Below are 19691 nucleotides of genomic sequence, written 5' to 3'. Positions count from 1 at the left end.
CCATGCACGGGAGCTCAGTTTGTAAGTTGGTGCCATGCAGTAAGCAAGCACTTAACAGGAGGGCTGCCGTAGGCAGCCTATTCATTGCTTTAAGTTGAAAAAAAAAAGAAGATTCTTCTGTCAGAAAGTACAAGGGCTGCAGCAGGTAAAGTCTCATAAACTTTCCTGCTTGCAGCTCCGTCACCCCCAGCGGCACTGTATACTCCTGCTCCCTGGTTGCCGGGTCAGTGCAGCGGAGGCGCCGGTTCCTTCACTTGTGAGTCACACACATGCCGCCGTCCTCCCAGATCGTGGGGCGGCAGCTACGGGGAGGTAAGGGGCTTCTGTACCCGCACTTTACCGCGATCCAGCGCGGCTGTAGGAGCTATAGGTACGTTAAGAAATCAATATTGTGGGCTGGCTCCTCCCTCTATGCCCCTCCTACCAGACTCAGTTTAGAAAATGTGCCCGAAGGAACTGGTCACGCTTTGGAGAGCTCCTGAAGAGTTTTCTACATTTAGTTTCAAAGTTTATTTTCAGTCAGGGCTGTTTAGGCAACAGCCTGACTGCTTTGTGGGACTTAGGGGAAAGAACGGCCCAACTTTCTAAGAGTTAATGGTCCCGTTTCTCTGCAGACAGGACACGGAGTTCCTGAGGGAGCCATTCGCAAGCCACACCATGGTGCAGCGTACCCTCCCGCAGCACGCCGCCACCCCCTAAGAGAGCCTGAAGACAGAAGAGTGGTGAGCACGACACCGGCGTCCTGGTTAGCAGGTCGCTGTCAGAATTGGCGGCATTAGGGTAGGTGCGCAGATTTGATACAGGCTGCGTTCCGTGGAGGCTCACACACGCTGCGAGGTGTGCGCTGGGCCTCCTATTGTTCCCACACTGGCGCACATCCTAACAGGGGTTCAGTCTCCTAGATGGGCACTATTATACCTCAGGACCAGTATAAAAATACGGGAAGCTGCGCGCCATTACAGGGGGTGGGGCTTCACTCAGAGAGGATCACACAGCTCTCCAGCACCATTTTCCCCTGCAGCTCGATCAGGCAGCACTCACAGTAGTGTTCACTCTAGGATTTTTTTAGGGCAGGGTGTGGATCACGGGTAGGGCACATTTTTCATTCGGGAGGGCACACTTTTTATTCGGGAGGGCACAGAAAAAATGTAGGGGCGTTGTTTTTCGTGGGGAAGGGGCGTGGCCACATAATAGTGGCAATTCACATTACACCACACAGTAGTGTAGCTAATACACATTGCACCAGGTAGAACCTCCTATACACACTGCGACAGGTAGAGCACGTTATACACATTGCACCAGGTAGAACCTCCTATACACACTGCGACAGGTAGAGCACGTTATACACATTGCACCAGGTAGAACCTCCTATACACACCGCGACAGGTAGAGCACGTTATACACATTGCACCAGGTAGAGAGCACCGAGAAACATTGCACCAGGTAGAGAGCACTGAGAAACATTGCACCAGGTAGAGAGCACCGAGAAACATTGCACCAGGTAGAGATCACCGAGAAACATTGCACCAGGTAGAGAGCACTGAGAAACATTGCACCAGGTAGAGAGCACTGAGAAACATTGCAAAAGGTAGAGAGCACTGAGAAACATTGCACCAGTTAGAGAGCACTGAGAAACATTGCACCAGGTAGAGAGCACCGAGAAACATTGCACCAGGTAGAGAGCACTGAGAAACATTGCACCAGGTAGAGAGCACTGAGAAACATTGCACCAGTTAGAGAGCACTGAGAAACATTGCACCAGTTAGAGAGCACTGAGAAACATTGCACCAGTTAGAGAGCACTGAGAAACATTGCACCAGTTAGAGAGCACTGAGAAACATTGCACCAGGTAGAGAGCACTGAGAAACATTGCACCAGGTAGAGAGCTCCGAGAAACATTGCACCAGGTAGAGAGCTCCGAGAAACATTGCACCAGGTAGAGAGCACTGAGAAACATTGCACCAGGTAGAGAGCACCGAGAAACATTGCACAAGGTAGAGAGCACTGAGAAACATTGCACCAGGTAGAGAGCACTGAGAAACATTGCACCAGGTAGAGAGCACCGAGAAACATTGCACCAGGTAGAGAGCTCCGAGAAACATTGCACCAGGTAGTGGCGGGTGTATAATGAGCACTGTGTGGGCATGGGGTGTGTGTATGATGGGCACTGTGGGGGTGTGAATACTGAGCACTGTGTGGGTATGGGGGTGTTTATAATGGGCACTGTGTGGGTATGTGGGGTATAATGGGTGCAGTAGTGGTGGTAGCAGGGGGTAAGATAGGTGCAGCAGTGATAGGAGGCAGGATGGGAGCAGTAGTGGTGGGGGGTAGGATAGGTGCAGTAGTGGTAGCAGGGGGTAAGATAGGTGCAGCAGTGGTAGGAGGCAGGATGGGTGCAGTAGTGGTGGTAGCAGGGGGCAGGATGGGTGCAGTAGTGGTATCAGGGGGCAGGATGGGTGCAGCAGTGGTAGGAGGCAGGATGGGTGCAGTAGTGGTGGGGGGTAGGATAGGTGCAGTAGTGGTGGGGGGTAAGATAGGTGCAGCAGTGGTAGGAGGCAGGATGGGTGCAGTAGTGGTGGTAGCAGGGGGTAAGATAGGTGCAGTAGTGGTGGTAGCAGGGGTCAGGATGGGTGCAGTAGTGGTAGTAGGGGGTAAGATAGGTGCAGTAGTGGTGGTAGCAGGGGTCAGGATGGGTGCAGTAGTGGTAGCAGGGGGTAAGATAGGTGCAGTAGTGGTGGTAGCAGGGGTCAGGATGGGTGCAGTAGTGGTGGGGGGTAGTATAGGTGCAGTAGGGGTAGCAGGGGGTAAGATAGGTGCAGCAGTGGTAGGAGGCAGTATGGGTGCAGTAGTGGTAGGGGGTAGGATAGGTGCAGTAGTGGTAGCAGGGGGTAAGATAGGTGCAACAGTGGTAGGAGGCAGTATGGGTGCAGTAGTGGTGGTAGCAGGGGGTAGGATGGGTGCAGTAGTGGTAGCAGGGGGTAAGATAGGTGCAGTAGTGGTGGTAGCAGGGGTCAGGATGGGTGCAGTAGTGGTAGGGGGTAGGATGGGTGCAGTAGTGGTAGGGGGTAGGATAGGTGCAGTAGGGGTAGCAGGGGGTAAGATAGGTGCAGCAGTGGTAGGAGGCAGGATGGGTGCAGTAGTGGTGGTAGCAGGGGGCAGGATGGGTGCAGTAGTGGTAGCAGGGGGCAGGATGGGTGCAGTAGTGGTAGGGGGTAGGATAGGTGCAGTAGTGGTAGCAGGGGGTAAGATAGGTGCAGCAGTGGTAGGAGGCAGGATGGGTGCAGTAATGGTGGTAGCAGGGGGCAGGATGGGTGCAGTAGTGGTAGCAGGGGGTAAGATAGGTGCACTAGTGGTGGTAGCAGGGGGCAGGATGGGTGCAGTAGTGGTAGCAGGGGGTAAGATAGGTGCAGCAGTGGTAGGAGGCAGGATGGGTGCAGTAGTGGTGGTAGCAGGGGGCAGGATGGGTGCAGTAGTGGTTGCAAGGGGTAAGATAGGTGCAGTAGTGGTGGTAGCAGGGAGCAGGATGGGTGCAGTAGTGGTAGCAGGGGGTAAGATAGGTGCAGCAGTGGTAGGAGGCAGGATGGGTGCAGTAGTGGTAGCAGGGGGCAGGATGGGTGCAGCAGTGGTAGGAGGCAGGATGGGTGCAGTAGTGGTGGGGGGTAGGATAGGTTCAGTAGTGGTGGGGGGTAAGATAGGTGCAGCAGTGGTAGGAGGCAGGATGGGTGCAGTAGTGGTGGTAGCAGGGGGCAGGATGGGTTCAGTAGTGGTAGCAGGGGGTAAGATAGGTACAGTAGTGGTGGTAGCAGGGGTCAGGATGGGTGCAGTAGTGGTAGCAGGGGGTAAGATAGGTGCAGTAGTGGTGGTAGCAGGGGTCAGGATGGGTGCAGTAGTGGTAGCAGGGGGTAAGATAGGTGCAGTAGTGGTGGTAGCAGGGGTCAGGATGGGTGCAGTAGTGGTGGGGGGTAGGATAGGTGCAGTAGGGGTAGCAGGGGGTAAGATAGGTGCAGCAGTGGTAGGAGGTAGTATGGGTGCAGTAGTGGTAGGGGGTAGGATAGGTGCAGTAGGGGTAGCAGGGGGTAAGATAGGTGCAGCAGTGGTAGGAGGCAGTATGGGTGCAGTAGTGGTAGGGGGTAGGATTGGTGCAGTAGAGGTAGCAGGGGGTAAGATAGGTGCAACAGTGATAGGAGGCAGTATGGGTGCAGTAGTGGTGGTAGCAGGGGGCAGGATGGGTGCAGTAGTGGTAGCAGGGGGTAAGATAGGTGCAGTAGTGGTGGTAGCAGGGGTCAGGATGGGTGCAGTAGTGGTAGGGGGTAGGATGGGTGCAGTAGTGGTAGGGGGTAGGATAGGTGCAGTAGGGGTAGCAGGGGGTAAGATAGGTGCAGCAGTGGTAGGAGGCAGGATGGGTGCAGTAGTGGTGGTAGCAGGGGGCAGGATGGGTGCAGTAGTGGTAGCAGGGGGCAGGATGGGTGCAGTAGTGGTAGCAGGGGGTAAGATAGGTGCAGCAGTGGTAGGAGGCAGGATGGGTGCAGTAATGGTGGTAGCAGGGGGCAGGATGGGTGCAGTAGTGGTAGCAGGGGGTAAGATAGGTGCACTAGTGGTGGTAGCAGGGGGCAGGATGGGTGCAGTAGTGGTAGCAGGGGGTAAGATAGGTGCAGCAGTGGTAGGAGGCAGGATGGGTGCAGTAGTGGTGGTAGCAGGGGGCAGGATGGGTGCAGTAGTGGTTGCAAGGGGTAAGATAGGTGCAGTAGTGGTGGTAGCAGGGAGCAGGATGGGTGCAGTAGTGGTAGCAGGGGGTAAGATAGGTGCAGCAGTGGTAGGAGGCAGGATGGGTGCAGTAGTGGTGGTAGCAGGGGGCAGGATGGGTGCAGTAGTGGTAGCAGGGGGCAGGATGGGTGCAGCAGTGGTAGGAGGCAGGATGGGTGCAGTAGTGGTGGGGGGTAGGATAGGTTCAGTAGTGGTGGGGGGTAAGATAGGTGCAGCAGTGGTAGGAGGCAGGATGGGTGCAGTAGTGGTGGTAGCAGGGGGCAGGATGGGTTCAGTAGTGGTAGCAGGGGGTAAGATAGGTACAGTAGTGGTGGTAGCAGGGGTCAGGATGGGTGCAGTAGTGGTAGCAGGGGGTAAGATAGGTGCAGTAGTGGTGGTAGCAGGGGTCAGGATGGGTGCAGTAGTGGTAGCAGGGGGTAAGATAGGTGCAGTAGTGGTGGTAGCAGGGGTCAGGATGGGTGCAGTAGTGGTGGGGGGTAGGATAGGTGCAGTAGGGGTAGCAGGGGGTAAGATAGGTGCAGCCGTGGTAGGAGGTAGTATGGGTGCAGTAGTGGTAGGGGGTAGGATAGGTGCAGTAGGGGTAGCAGGGGGTAAGATAGGTGCAGCAGTGGTAGGAGGCAGTATGGGTGCAGTAGTGGTGGTAGCAGGGGGCAGGATGGGTGCAGTAGTGGTAGCAGGGGGTAAGATAGGTGCAGTAGTGGTGGTAGCAGGGGTCAGGATGGGTGCAGTAGTGGTAGGGGGTAGGATGGGTGCAGTAGTGGTAGGGGGTAGGATAGGTGCAGTAGGGGTAGCAGGGGGTAAGATAGGTGCAGCAGTGGTAGGAGGCAGGATGGGTGCAGTAGTGGTGGTAGCAGGGGGCAGGATGGGTGCAGTAGTGGTAGCAGGGGGCAGGATGGGTGCAGTAGTGGTAGGGGGTAGGATAGGTGCAGTAGTGGTAGCAGGGGGTAAGATAGGTGCAGCAGTGGTAGGAGGCAGGATGGGTGCAGTAGTGGTGGTAGCAGGGGGCAGGATGGGTGCAGTAGTGGTAGCAGGGGGTAAGATAGGTGCAGTAGTGGTGGTAGCAGGGGGCAGGATGGGTGCAGTAGTGGTAGCAGGGGGTAAGATAGGTGCAGCAGTGGTAGGAGGCAGGATGGGTGCAGTAGTGGTGGTAGCAGGGGGCAGGATGGGTGCAGTAGTGGTAGCAAGGGGTAAGATAGGGGCAGCAGTGGTAGGAGGCAGGATGGGTCCAGCAGTGGTGGTAGCAGGGGGCAGGATGGGTGCAGTAGTGGTAGCAGAGGGCAGGATGTGTGCACTAGTAGTTGGGACGCTGGGGGAATAAGATGCAGCATAACAGGAAGCGCCCTCACAGGTATAATGTGCAGGTATTGGCCATGTTATTAAATAAATATAGGAAAGGCCCGCCCGCACGTTTGTGAAACTAAAGATTTATCACCATTCCCCCCGGTCGCAGCGCTCTGACCTCTTGGTACTTTGCGGTCGTGGTGCCCGACCGCACTGACATGTCCCGCTCGGGCCCAGCTCATGTTCTCTGCAGCAGACGCACCGGGCTGCCCGTGGTGAAGGCGCTCCTCTCCTTCTCCTCGGCTCCCTCCTGCATCTTCCATTCTCCTGTCATCGTGATGTCCGCGCCCGGTTGCCACCAGCACATTCAATGGGTTGGAGATCAGCGCAGGGAGGAGGGACCGACGTCTCAGGTGGCGCTTGGATTGGGAGACGCTGCCGGCAGCGATTGGATGTTGAGAAGCTGCCGGCGGCTATTGGCTGGTGAGGCAGGGCTTGGGGATTTCTATTGGCTGTGAGGCGGCGGTCAGCAAAAAACAGCGCGTCCTGCGGGACCCGCTCACTTTTAAAATCCGAGTCCCTCTTTGCGATCACTGAAATATGCTTAATGTGTCCGGCGGGCAGCAAAGTGCGGGGCGGGAGGGCGCACACAAACGGGCAGGGCGGCATTCAGGTGTCTTAAAAAAGGGGCAGGGCGCAGCGCCCTGCGAAAGACACCTAGAGTGAACACTACACAGGGAAGCGCAGCTACTCCACAAGGACACCAGTCTCCTCAGCAGTACCAGGGGGTCTTAGTGCGGGGGGGGGGGAGCAGTGTTGAGACTGTAAGCACTTCTCAGGTGCTTTATTCTTGCGACCCAGCTTAATTTTACTGTTGTGTCAAAATCAGGTCATCGTCGGGGTTCACCAGTCACAACAGGGAGAAGGCTTTTATTCAAGCCCGTTTGTGGTCCCGAAGCCGGATGGCTCACTCAGACCAATCCTAAACCTGAAATCCCTCAAGTTCTACCTAAAAAAATTCAAATTCAAGATGGAGTTTCTCCGAGCAGTGATCTCCAGTCTGGAGGAAGGGGATTTTATGGTGTCGGTGGACATAAAGGATGCCTACTTGCAATGTTCCCATTTATCCTCCGCATCAGGCTTACCTGAGGTTTGCGATTCAGGATTGTCTGTCCACGGCTCCGAGGATTTTCACCAAAGTAATGGCGGAAATGATGGTTCTTCGCAAGCAAGGAATCACAAATATCCCGTACTTGGACGATCTCCTGATAAAGGCGAGATCCAGGGACCAGTTGGTGAAAAACGTTGCACTGTCCCTGGCAGTTCTTCAACAACATGGTTGGCTCCTAAACTTGCCAAAATCACAGTTGACTCCGGCGACCAGGTTGTCATTTTTAGGAATGATACTGGACACAGAACTACAGAGAGTTTTTCTCCCAGTGGAAAAGGCTCGGGAACTTCAGAGTCTGGTCAAACAAATTCTGAAACCGCCGAGAGTGTCAATCCATCAATGCACTCGGTTGCTGGGGAAGATGGTTGCGGCATACGAGGCCATTCAGTTTGGAAGATTCCATGCCAGAGTGTTTCAGTGGGACCTGTTGGACAAGTGGTCCTGTTCCCACCTGCATATGCACCGAAGGATAATCCTGTCTTCCAAGACCAGAATATCACTCCTGTGGTGGCTGCACAGTTCTCACCTCCTGGAGGGGCGCAGGTTCGGGATCCAGGACTGGATCCTAGTAACCACGGATGCAAGTCTCCGAGGATGGGGTGCAGTCACACAGGGGGAAAATTTCCAAGGAAGATGGTCAAGCCAGGAAACTTGTCTCCACATAAACGTTCTGGAGTTAAGGGCCATTTACAACGGCCTTGTGCAGGCGGAACATCTTCTTCGCAATCTGCCCGTACTGATCCAGTCGGACAATGTTACAGCAGTAGCATACATAAACCGCCAGGGCAGAACAAAAAGCAGAGCGGCGATGGCAGAAGTCACAAAGGTTCTCCGCTGGGCGGAAAAGCATACAAGCGCACTGTCAGCGATATTCATTCAGTGAGTGGACAACTGGGAAGCAGACTTCCTCAGCAGACACGATCTCCATCCAGGAGAGTGGAGCCTCCATCAAGAGGTCTTCACAGATGTAACAAATCATTGGGGAATTCCTCAAATAGACATGATGGCGTCTCGCCTCAACAAGAAACTTCAGAGATATTGTTCCAGGTTGAGAGACCCTCAAGCAATAGCAGTGGAGGCTCTAGTGACACTGTGGGTGTTTCGGTCGGTGTACGTGTTTCCTCAGCTTCAACCCATTCCAAAAGTGATAAAGATCATAAGAGGAACAAAGGTTCAAGCGATCCTCATTGTTCCAGATTGGCCAAGGAGGGCTTGGTCTCCAGATCTTCAGGAATTACTCATAGGGGATCCCTGGCCTCTTCCTCTCCGCGAGGACCTGTTACAGCAGGGGCCATGCGTATACCAAGACTTACTGCGGCTGCGTTTGACGGCATGGTGGTTGAACGCCAAATCCTAGCCCGAAAGGGTATTCCCAGTGAAGTCATTCCCACAATTCTTCAGGCCAGGAAAGGAGTTACGTCGAAACATTACCACCGTATTTGGAGAAAATATGTGTCTTGGTGCAAATCCAAGAAGGCTCTTGCTGAAGAGTTTCAGCTAGGATGTTTCTTCCGTTTTCTATAAGCAGGTGTGGATGCGGGCCTAAAGTTGGGCTCAGTTAAGGTACAGATTTCAGCCTTATCGGTTTTCTTTCAAAAACAATTGGCCTGCCTTCAAACCCGGAAGTGAACAAGCCCGCCAGGGCGAAACGCGTCTTCCATGGGGGGGGGGACCGCACATGGAGTGAACCCTTGGCTCCTGCACTGGTACCTGACGATGCCCTGACCTGCCCACCCTGATCTTCTCAATCTTGGTGATCGTAAGCCCACTGCTGTACTGTGTACAATATACACAGACAGCAACACTATATGTGTGCTCAATAATATTTTGTATTTGATTATATATCCTGGTAGATCTGTGTACTATACATACAGCATTTGATATTCGGGGCTGATTTCTCTGATGACATAGACAATTAATGTAATTTCCATCTGACCCTAATCTAATTCCTTACTGGTTTTTAGTGCTATCTCTCTACAGACAATTGAACCAAAATCATAGATTTTGTACCTTAGTTACACCTTACTATTTTTTCGTGGACTCTCATCTGCGATCCACGGAGCACAATACCACAGACGTGGGATTTGATGAGCCGTGCCTAACGCAGAAAGCAGATCCACCTATTTGTACTTTACTAATTCATCTCTTTCCTTGGCCTTGTAAACTGTCTTCATTCCTTTTATCTCTCTATTTTTCTTTCTCCTATTTTCGTATATAGGTGCACTCTCATTGGTGTACTTTCATATAAATTCTCTTCTATCATACCACGCTGCCAATGCCCGATCTCGTCCGATCTTGGAAGCCAAACAGCGTTGGTCCGGGTTAGTACCGGGAGAGGAGACTTCCTGCGAATACCTGGTGTTGTAGAGCGGGGACTATTTCCCTTCCTATGTGAATTGCGACACCAACAGCAGTATCACCACTAATTCTTACTTCTATGAGATTTTTTCATATTTGAGGCTTATGACCAAACATTGTGGCTTACGTCAGAAAGTCAGGTCCTTGTTGAATGCAGGAGACTATCAATCTTTGAATTTAAGTAGCCCTATTGGGACGTACTTATCAAATAATCCTTTATGACCACTCCTCGGTCCCATCGATACAGATATTCTGTACTGGTCAGGGGAAATGGGGGTAAGACGATCAAATGTCTACAACCACTCCAATCACACATTGTGATTAAAAAGACCAGAACATTTTAAAATCTTTATGATTATATTTTTTTTCTATATGGATCAGCTATATGGGTAATTTAGTTTTAAACGTCAACATTAAAAGTTATGTTTTAAGTATTTCTTTTCATATGTCATAGGAATTTTCCTTTTTTTCTAAAGAGTGCGCCCACACAAGAGCCTTCTTTCTCTCCGTTTTTTCAGTACGTGTACTCTCTGGCTCTGGGCGCACCACCAGCTAGGACAACGCCATCTATTTAAGTGAAAAACAGGTGTTTTTTTCTTCTCTTTCCAATTTTGGAGTGCCTATTTGTCCGATTTTTGGTTCTCTCGTATCAATACTGTATCAATTTGACTGGTGCCCGATCGCCCCCTGTCTAGTCATAACTCCCTTCCAGAAGTTCAGACGTACGTGAAAGGTGTGTTGCACATCCAAGCCCCATTTGTGCCCCCAGTGGCACCATGGGATCTTAACGTGGTATTGCAGTCCCTTCAATCACATTGGTTTGAACCTTTACGGAAGGCGGAGTTGAAATTCCTCACTTGGAAAGTGGTCATCCTGTTGGCTTTGGCATCCGCAAAGTGGGTGTCTGAATTAGGGCCTTATCTCACAAGAGCCCTTATTTAATTTTTCATGAAGATAGAGCAGAGTTGAGGACTCGTCAGCATTTTCTGACGAAGGTGGTTTCATCTTTCCACATGAACCAACCTATTGTGGTGCCAGTGGCTACTGACGCTTTCGTTGAGTCAAAGTCTTTGGATGTGGCCAGAGCTCTGAAAAACTATGTCGCCAGAACGGCTCAGGTTAGGAAAACCGAGGCTCTGTTTGTCCTGTATGCTCCCAACAAGATTGGGTGTCCTACTTCCAAACAGACCATTGCACGCTGATCTGTAACACGATTCAGCATGTTCAATCCACGGCCGGATTGCCGTTGACGAAATCAGTAAAAGCCCATTTTACTAGAAAGGTGGGCTCGTCCTGGGCGGCTGCCTGAGGGGTCTGCTGCTACTTGGTCGGGTTCAAACACTTTTGCGAAGTTTTAGAAGTTTGATACCCTGGCCGATGACGACCTCAAGTTTGGTCAATCGGTGCTGCAGTCATCCGCACTCTCCCGCCCATTCTAGAGCTTTGATATAACCCCATGGTTCTATTGGTGTCCCCAGCATCCTCTAGGACGTATGAGAAAATAGGATTTTGATGTGGTTACACGCATGTTGTGTTACGTTTGTTGTCAGCCTGTTGCTGAAATCGTTCATGCCGTTGGCTTGTGTTCTGTTGAATGCCACGTTGTGCGGCATACTTGAGGTGTGTGCTGGTATGAATCTCACCTTAGTTTAACAATAAATCCTTTCCTCGAAATATGTCAGTCTCCCTGGGCACAGTTCCTGTAACTGGAGTCTGGAGGAGGGGCATAGAGGGAGGAGCCAGTGCACACCCCTTTTAAAAGTCTTAAAGTGCCCATGTCTCCTGCGGATCCCGTCTAAACCCCATGGTTCTATTGGTGTCCCCAGCATCCTCTACGGACTAAGAGAAAAGGATTTACCGGTAGGTATCAAAATCCTATTTTCTTCTATTTCTACAAAACTGTCTCATAATGAGAAGAAGACACAGTTCTTAAGGCAATCTATGGATGACCTGATGCATAGGGACTCCGCTTCCATACTTCTACCCCAAGCCCTTGCCATTTGCCCGCAAAAGCATACTCTGGCCCAAATCATGCAAGGTGATACTGACCCTGATACATCGGATCCAGAGGAGGGTGAAGTGGATGTGGGTGAGGGGGATGCTGTCCTGTTACAGGGAATACAGGCCCTTATTGAGGTCCTGCATATTCCTGACAAGACAGAGGCAGTGGAAGAGGAATCATATTTCTCTGACGTCCTAGTGGATGCTGGGGACTCCGTAAGGACCATGGGGAATAGACGGGCTCCGCAGGAGACTGGGCACTCTAAAAGAAAGATTAGGTACTATCTGGTGTGCACTGGCTCCTCCCTCTATGACCCTCCTCCAGACCTCAGTTAGAATCTGTGCCCGGCCAGAGCTGGGTGCTCCTAGTGGGCTCTCCTGAGCCTGCTAGTTAAAAAAAGTATTTGTTAGGTTTTTTATTTTCAGTGAGCTTCTGCTGGCAACAGACTCACTGCTACGTGGGATCGAGGGGAGAGAAGCAAACGTACCTGTTCACAGCTAGGTTGCGCTTCTAAGGCTACTGGACACCATTAGCTCCAGAGGGTTCGAACACAGGCAGCTGTCCTCGATCGTCCGTTCCCGGAGCCGCGCCGCCGTCCCCCTCGCAGAGCCAGAAGATCAGAAGCTGGAAGACGGTCAAATCGGCGGCCGAAGACTCCTGTCTTCATTTAAGGTAGCGCACAGCACCGCAGCTGTGCGCCATTGCTCCCACTGCACACCACACACTCCGGTCACTGTAGGGTGCAGGGCGCTGGGGGGGGGGGGGGGCGCCCTGGGCAGCAATTAGAGTACCTTTGGCAAAATCTACACATAATACAGTCTGGTACTGTATTTGTGAAAAATCCCCCGCCATTTTCCTGTCACAGACAGCGGGAGAAGCCCGCCGCTGAGGGGGCGGGGCCTTCTTCCTCAGCACACCAGCGCCATTTTTCTTCACAGCTTCGCTGGAAGGACGCTCCCCAGGCTCTCCCCTGCAGTCTCCTGGAAGCTAGAAGGGTTAAAAGAGAGGGGGGGCACATAAATTTAGGCACAAAAGGTGTTTATTAAGCAGCTACTGGGAAATCACTTCTTGTGGTGTATATCCCTGAGTTATATAGCGCTGTGGTGTGTGCTGGCATACTCTTTCTCTGTCTCCCCAAAGACCTTGTGGGGTCCTGTCCTCAGTCTGAGCATTCCCTGTGTGTGTGCTGTGTGTCAGTACGGCTGTGTCGACATGTTTGATGAGGAGGGTTACGTGGAGGCAGAGCAAGGGCAGATAGATGTGGTGTCGCCGCCGTCGGTGCCGACCCCTGATTAGATGGTTATGTGGAAGGTCTTAAATGACAATGTAAACTCATTACACAAAAGGTTTGATGATGTTGCTGCCGGGGGAGAGCCGGGCACCTCAGAGGCAGGCAGGGTCTCAAAAATGAGTCCGACTCCAGTGTCGACGATGATGAGGCACAATTACGGCCTAAAATGACCAAGGCCATCCGATACATGATTATTGCAATGAAAAATGTATGACACATCTCAGAGGTTGACCCTGTCCCTGACAAGAGGGTAAATATGTTTGGGGAGAAAAAGCAGCCAGTGACTTTTTCCCCGTCACATGAATTAAATGAGTTATGTGAAGAAGCGTGGTCTTCCCCTGATAAGAAAGTGGTGATTCCCAAAAGAATACTAATGGCGTACCCTTTCCCGCCAACGGATAGGTTACGTTGGGAATCCTCCCCTAGGGTAGACAAGGCCCTGATGCGCTTATCTAAGAGGGTGGCCTTGCCGTCTCAGGATACGGCCGCCTTAAAAGAGTCTGCAGGTAGGAAGCAGGAAGGTATCCTGAAGTCAGTGTATACACACTCTGGTACTCTACTGAGACCGGCTATTGCTTCAGCCTGGATGTGCAGTGCTGTAGCAGCATGGACAGATACTCTGTCGGAGGGGTTAGATACCCTGGACAGGGATACCGTATTGCTAACCCTTGGCTATATTAAAGACGTTGTCTTGTATATGCGGGATGCCCAGAGGGACATTTGCCTGCTGGGCTCTAGAATAAATGCAATGTCCATTTCTGTCAGGCGGGTCTTATGGACTCGGCAATGGACAGGGGATGCCGACTCTAAAAAACACATGGAGGTTTTGCCTTATAAGGGTGAGGAGTTGTTTCGGGACGGTCTCTCGGACCTCGTATCCACAGCAACAGCTGGAAAGTCAACTTTCTTGCCACAGGTTTCCTCGCAGCCTAAGAAAGCACCGTATTACCAAATGCAGCCCTTTCGTTCTCAAAAAAACAAGAAGGTCAGAGGGGCGTCCTTTCTTGCTAGAGGCTGGGGTAGAGGAAAGAAACTGCACCATGCAGCCAGTTCCCAGGAACAAAAGTCCTCCCCGGCTTCCACTGAGTCCACCGCATGACGCTGGGGCTCCACAGGCGAAGCCAGGAGCGGTGGGGGCACGTCTCTGACACTTCAGCAATCAGTGGGTTCGCTCACAGGTGGATCCTTGGGCTATACAGATTGTGTCGCAGGGATACAAGCTGGAGTTCGAGGTGACCCCCCCTCACGTTACCTAAAATCTGCCTTGCCGGCTTCTCCCACGGAGAGGGAGGTAGTCCTGGCGGCAATTCACAAGCTGTACCTCCAGCAAGTGATAATAATGGTACTATTCCACACTGTTCGTGGTACCAAAACCGGACGGTTCGGTAAGACCCATTCTAAATTTAAAATCCTTGAACATTTACATGAAAAAGTTCAAGTTCAAAATGGAATCGCTCAGAGCGGTCATTGCGAGCCTGGAAGAGGGGGATTTTATGGTATCTCTGGACATCAAGGATGCGTACTTGCATGTCCCCATTTATCCACCTCACCGGGAGTACCTCAGGTTTGTGGTACAGGACTGTCATTTCCAATTCCAGACGTTGCTGTTTGGTCTGTCCACGGCACCGAGAGTTTTTACCAAGGTAATGGCGTAAATGATGGTACTCATTCGGAAGCAAGGAGTTACAGTTATCCCGTACTTGGACGATCTCCTCATAAAGGCAAGGTCCAGGGAGCAGTTGTTGATCAGCGTAGCATACTCTCAGGAGGTGTTGCTACGGCACGGCTGGATTCTGAATATGCAAAAGTCGCAGCTGTGTCCTACGACGCGTCTGCCCTTCCTGGGTATGATTCTGGACACAGGGCCAGGGTGTCTCTTCTGTGGTGGCTGCAGAGTGCTCATCTTCTTCAGGGCCGCAGGTTCGGCATACAGGACTGGGTCCTGGTGACTACGGATGCAAGCCTCCGCGGAAGGGTGGCAATGGCGGAAGCCACAAGGATTCTGCGTTGGGCGGAGAATCACGTGCAAGCACTGTCAGCGGTGTTCATTCCAGGAGTGGACAACTGGGAAGCAGACTTCCTCAGCAGGCACGACCTCCACCCGGGAGAGTGGGGACTTCATCAAGAAGTCTTCGAGCAGATTGTAATTCGGTGGGCATGATGGCGTCCCGCCTAAACAAAAAGCTAAAAAAATATTGCGCCAGGTCAATGGACCCTCAGGCGATAGCTGTGGACGCACTAGTAACACCGTGGGTGTTCCAGTCGGTATATGTGTTTCCTCCTCTTCCTCTCATACCCAAGGTGCTGAGAATAGTAAGAAAAAGTGGAGTGAGAACAATACTCATCATTCCGGATTGGCCAAGACGGACTTGGTACCCGGAGCTACAGGAGTTGATTACAGAGGACCCATGGCCTCTGCCTCTCAGACGGGACCTGTTGCAACAGGGACCCTGTCTGTTTCAAGACTTACCGCAGCTGCGTTTGACGACATGGCGGTAGAACGCCGGATCCTAGCGGAAAAGGGTATACCGGATGAAGTAATTCCTACGCTTATGAGAGCTAGGAAGGATGTGACAGCAAAGCATTATCACCGCATATGGCGGAAATATGTTGCTTGGTGTGAGGCCAGGAAGGCCCCTACAGAGGAATTCCAGTTGGGTAGTTTTCTGCATTTCCTACAGTCAGGTGTGACTATGGGCCTCAAATTAGGGTCCATAAAGGTTCAGATCTCGGCCCTATCCATTTTCTTTGAAAAAGAACTGGCTTCACTGCCTGAAGTTCAGATGTTTGTAAAGGGAGTGCTGCATATTCAGCCCCCTTTTGTGCCACCAGTGGCACTTTGGGATCATAACGTTGTGTTGGATTTCCTGAAATCCCACTGGTTTGAGCCACTTAAGACCGTGGAGCTAAAATATCTCACGTGGAAAGTGGTCATGCTATTGGCCTTAGCTTCGGCTAGGCGTGTGTCAGAATTGGCGGCTTTGTCATGTAAAAGCCCCTATCTGATCTTCCATATGGACAGGGCAGAATTGAGGACTCATCCACAATTTCTCCCTAAGGTGGTGTCATCGTTTCATTTGAACCAACCTATTGTGGTGCCAGCGGCTACTAGGGACTTGGAGGATTCCAAGTTGCTGGACGTAGTCCGGGCTTTGAAAATTTACGTTTTCAGAACGGCGGGAGTCAGAAAGTCTGACTCGCTGTTTATTCTGTATGCAGCCAACAATGTTGGTGCTCCTGCTTCGAGGCAGACTATTGATCGCTGGATCTGTAGCACGATTCAGCTGGCTCACTCTGCGGCTGGATTGCCGCATCCAAAATCAGTAAAATTCCATTCCAAAAGGAAGGTGGGCTCTTCTTGGGCGGCTGCCCGAGGGGTCTCGGCTTTACAGCTTTGCCGAGCTGCTACTTGGTCGGGTTCAAACACATTTGCTAAGTTCTACAAGTTTGATACCCTGGCTGAGGAGGACCTTGAGTTTGCTCATTCGGTTCTGCAGAGTCATCCGCACTCTCCCGCCCGTTTGGGAGCTTTGGTATAATCCCCATGGTTCTTACGGAGTCCCCAGCATCCACTAGGACGTCAGAGAAAATAAGAATTTACTCACCGGTAATTCTATTTCTCGTAGTCCGTAGTGGATGCTGGGCGCCCGTCCCAAGTGCGGACTTCCTCTGCAATACGTGTATATAGTTATTGCTTACTAAAGGGTTATTGTTATGAGCCATCCGTTGATTGAGGCTCCGTTGTTGTTCATACTGTTAACTGGGTATGGTTATCACAAGTTGTACGGTGTGATTGGTGTGGCTGGTATGAGTCTTACCCTGGATTCCAAATCCTTTCCTTGTAGTGTCAGCTCTTCCGGGCACAGTTTCCCTAACTGAGGTCTGGAGGAGGGGCATAGAGGTGGGAGCCAGTGCACACCAGATAGTACCTAATCTTTCTTTTAGAGTGCCCAGTCTCCTGCGGAGCCCGTCTATTCCCCATGGTCCTTATGGAGTCCCCAGCATCCACTATGGACTACGAGAAATAGAATTACCGGTGAGTAAATTCTTATTTCTCTGACGTCCTAGTGGATGCTGGGGACTCCGTAAGGACCATGGGGAATAGCGGCTCCGCAGGAGACTGGGCACAAAAGTAAAGCTTTAGGACTACCTGGTGTGCACTGGCTCCTCCCCCTATGACTTTCCTCCAAGCCTCAGTTAGATTTTTGTGCCCGAACGAGAAGGGTGCACACTAGGTGGCTCTCCTGAGCTGCTTAGTGAAAAGTTTAGTTTTAGGTTTTTTATTTTCAGTGAGACCTGCTGGCAACAGGCTCACTGCATCGAGGGACTAAGGGGAGAAGAAGCGAACTCACCTGCGTGCAGAGTGGATTGGGCTTCTTAGGCTACTGGACACCATTAGCTCCAGAGGGATCGAACACAGGCCCAGCCATGGAGTCCGGTCCCAGAGCCGCGCCGCCGGCCCCCTTACAGAGCCAGAAGCAAGAAGAGGTCCGGAAAATCGGCGGCAGAAGACATCCTGTCTTCACCAAGGTAGCGCACAGCACTGCAGCTGTGCGCCATTGCTCCTCAGCACACTTCACACTTCGGTCACTGAGGGTGCAGGGCGCTAGGGGGAGGCGCCCTGAGCAGCAATAAAAACTCCTTGGCTGGCGAAAATACATCACATATAGCCCCCAGGGCTATATGGATGAATTTTAACCCCTGCCAGAATCCATAAAAAAGCAGGAGAAAAGTCCGCGAAAAGGGGCGGAGCCTATCTCCTCAGCACACTGGCGCCATTTTCCCTCACAGCTCCGTTGGAGGGAAGCTCCCTGGCTCTCCCCTGCAGTCACTACACTACAGAAAGGGTTAAAAAAAAGAGAGGGGGGCACTAATTAGGCGCAGTATTAACAATACAGCAGCTATAAGGGGAAAAACACTTATATAAGGTTATCCCTGTATATATATAGCGCTCTGGTGTGTGCTGGCAAACTCTCCCTCTGTCTTCCCAAAGGGCTAGTGGGGTCCTGTCCTCTATCAGAGCATTCCCTGTGTGTGTGCTGTCTGTCGGTACGTTTGTGTCGACATGTATGAGGAGGAAAATGATGTGGAGTTGGAGCAAATTGCCTGTAATAGGGATGTCACCCCCTAGGGGGTCGACACCTGAGTGGGTGAACTGTTGGAAGGAATTAACAGTGTCAGCTCTTTACAAAAGATAGTGGTTGACATGAGACAGCCGGCTACTCAGCTTGTGCCTGTCCAGACGTCTCATAGGCCGTCAGGGTCTCTAAAGCGCCCGTTACCTCAGATGGCAGATACAGACGCCGACACGGATACTGACTCCAGTGTCGACGGTGAAGAGACAAATGTGACTTCCAGTAGGGCCACACGTTACATGATTGAGGCAATGAAAAATGTTTTACACATTTCTGATAATACGAGTACCACCAAAAGGGGTATTATGTTCGGTGCGGAAAAACTACCTGTAGTTTTCCTGAATCTGAGAAATTAAATGAGGTGTGTGATGAAGCGTGGGTTTCCCCCGATAAAAACTGATAATTTCTAAAAAGTTATTGGCATTATATCCTTTCCCGCCAGAGGTTAGGGTGCGTTGGGAAACACCCCCTAGGGTGGATAAAGCGCTCACACGCTTGTAAAAACAAGGGCTCTACCCTCTCCTGAGATGGCCGCCCTTAAGGATCCTGCTGATAGAAAGCAGGAGGGTATCCTAAAATGTATTTACACACATACTGGTGTTATACTGCGACCAGCAATCGCCTCAGCCTGGATGTGCAGTGCTGGGTTGGCGTGGTCGGATTCCCTGACTGAGAATATTGATACCCTAGATAGGGACAGTATATTATTGCCTATAGAGCATTTAAAAGATGCATTTCTATATATGCGTGATGCACAGCGGAATATTTGCCGACTGGCATCAAGAGTAAGTGCGTTGTCCATTTCTGCCAGAAGAGGGTTATGGACACGACAGTGGTCAGGTGATGAGGATTCCAAACGGCATTTGGAAGTATTGCCTTATAAAGGGGAGGAGTTATTTGGGGTCGGTCTTTCAGACCTGGTGGCCACGGCAACAGCTGGGAAATCCACGTTTTTTACCCCAGGTCGCCTCTCAACATAAGAAGACGCCGTATTATCAGGCGCAGTCCTTTCGTTCCCATAAGGGCAAGCGGGCAAAAGGTTCCTCATTTCTGCCCCGTGACAGAGGAAGAGGAAAAAGGCTGCAGAAATCAGCCAGTTCCCAGGAACAGAAGCCCTCTCCCGCCTCTGCCAAGCCCTCAGCATGACGCTGGGGCTTTACAAGCGGACTCAGGCACGGTGGAGGCCCGTCTCAAGAATTTCAGCGCGCAGTGGGCTCACTCGCAAGTAGACCCCTGGATCCTTCAGGTGGTATCTCAGGGGTACAAATTGGAATTCGAGACGTCTCCCCCTCGCCGTTTCCTAAAGTCGGCTTTACCGACGTCTCCCTCCGACAGGGAGGCAGTTTTGGAAGCCATTCACAAGCTGTATTCCCAGCAGGTGATAATCAAGGTACCCCTCCTGCAACAGGGAAATGGGTATTATTCCACACTGTTGTGGTACCGAAGCCGGACGGCTCGGTGAGACCGATTTTAAATCTAAAATCTTTGAACACTTACATACAGAAGTTCAAATTCAAGATGGAGTCACTCAGAGCAGTGATTGCGAACCTGGAAGAAGGGGACTACATGGTGTCTCTGGACATCAAGGATGCTTACCTTCATGTCCCAATTTACCCTTCTCACCAAGGGTACCTCAGGTTTGTGGTACAGAACTGTCACTATCAGTTTCAGACGCTGCCGTTTGGATGG

At 51.6% G+C, this 19691-nt stretch overlaps 1 protein-coding gene and 1 pseudogene across 2 annotated transcripts in view; both read left to right on the top strand.

Moving 5' to 3' along the window:
- LOC135054772 (cytolytic toxin-alpha-like) overlaps positions 1–19691 on the top strand; it is a 184405-nt gene that overhangs the window by 124362 nt on the left and 40352 nt on the right. The window lies entirely within an intron of this gene.
- On the top strand, positions 9468–9586 carry LOC134896169 (5S ribosomal RNA; annotated as a pseudogene).

Source organism: Pseudophryne corroboree, chromosome 3 (assembly GCF_028390025.1).
Source record: "Pseudophryne corroboree isolate aPseCor3 chromosome 3, aPseCor3.hap2, whole genome shotgun sequence".
NCBI classification, from domain to species: domain Eukaryota; kingdom Metazoa; phylum Chordata; class Amphibia; order Anura; family Myobatrachidae; genus Pseudophryne; species Pseudophryne corroboree.
Note: the sequence above shows the minus strand (reverse complement) of the source record. Positions and strands in the feature narration are given on the sequence as shown.